We start from the raw sequence: 850 nt of genomic DNA, 5'->3' as shown, positions 1-850 counted from the left end.
ACATTTTGCTATATTTACTTTATCAGATATCTATCTAGCCATCAACTAATCTTATTTTTTTATGTTTTTCTAATGAGTTGCAGACATCAGTACTCTTTTTTTTTTTTTTTTTTTTTGCCGTACGCGGGCCTCTCACTGCCGTGCCCTCTTCCGCTGCGGAGCACAGGCTCCGGACGTGCAGGCTCAGTGGCCACGGCTCACGAGCCCAGCCGCTCCGCGGCATGTGGGATCTTCCCAGACCAGGGCACGAACCCGTGTCCCCTGCATCGGCAGGCGGACTCTCAACCACTGCGCCACCAGGGAAGCCCCCGCATCGTCTTTTGATAGACGTTTAGGTTGTTTCAAGGTTTTCACCGAAATGCTGTTGCAATGACCTTCCTTGTTTGTGTCTCTTTGGGTTCTTGTGTTTCTCTAGAACAGCTACCCAGAAGTGGAAGTACTGGATCAAAGAGAATGCCTATTCTGAATTTTAACAGATCTTTTGCCAAACTGTCCCCCCTTTCCCAGTAACTCCCGCAAATACCGCTCATTCCCCACACCTTTGCCAGTACCGGACAATAGCAGTCTTTTAATCTGCAGCCAGTCGCGTGGTTAAGGAAACGACGGGAAACCAGTGTGGCTGAAACAGAAGGGACAGGTGGAGCCCAGTGTGAGTTGAGCCTAAAGCGGAGGTGACAACGGGCAAGAAAAGCGCGCAGCCCCGAGGCGTCCTCATAAACACCCTCTCTAATGAATGGGAACATTCAGTCGCAAGCACTTTCGACTTCCGCAGCCGACCAGCGTTCTGGGATTGCAGCCGCTTGCCCGCCGCAGGGGCGTGTCCTCCGCAGGCCCCGCCCCCGCTGCGTGC

This window comes from Mesoplodon mirus, assembly GCF_964341445.2.
Source record: "Mesoplodon mirus genome assembly, chromosome: 15".
NCBI classification, from domain to species: domain Eukaryota; kingdom Metazoa; phylum Chordata; class Mammalia; order Artiodactyla; family Ziphiidae; genus Mesoplodon; species Mesoplodon mirus.
The sequence above is the reverse complement of the archived record's forward strand: the minus strand, read 5'-3'. Positions refer to the sequence as shown.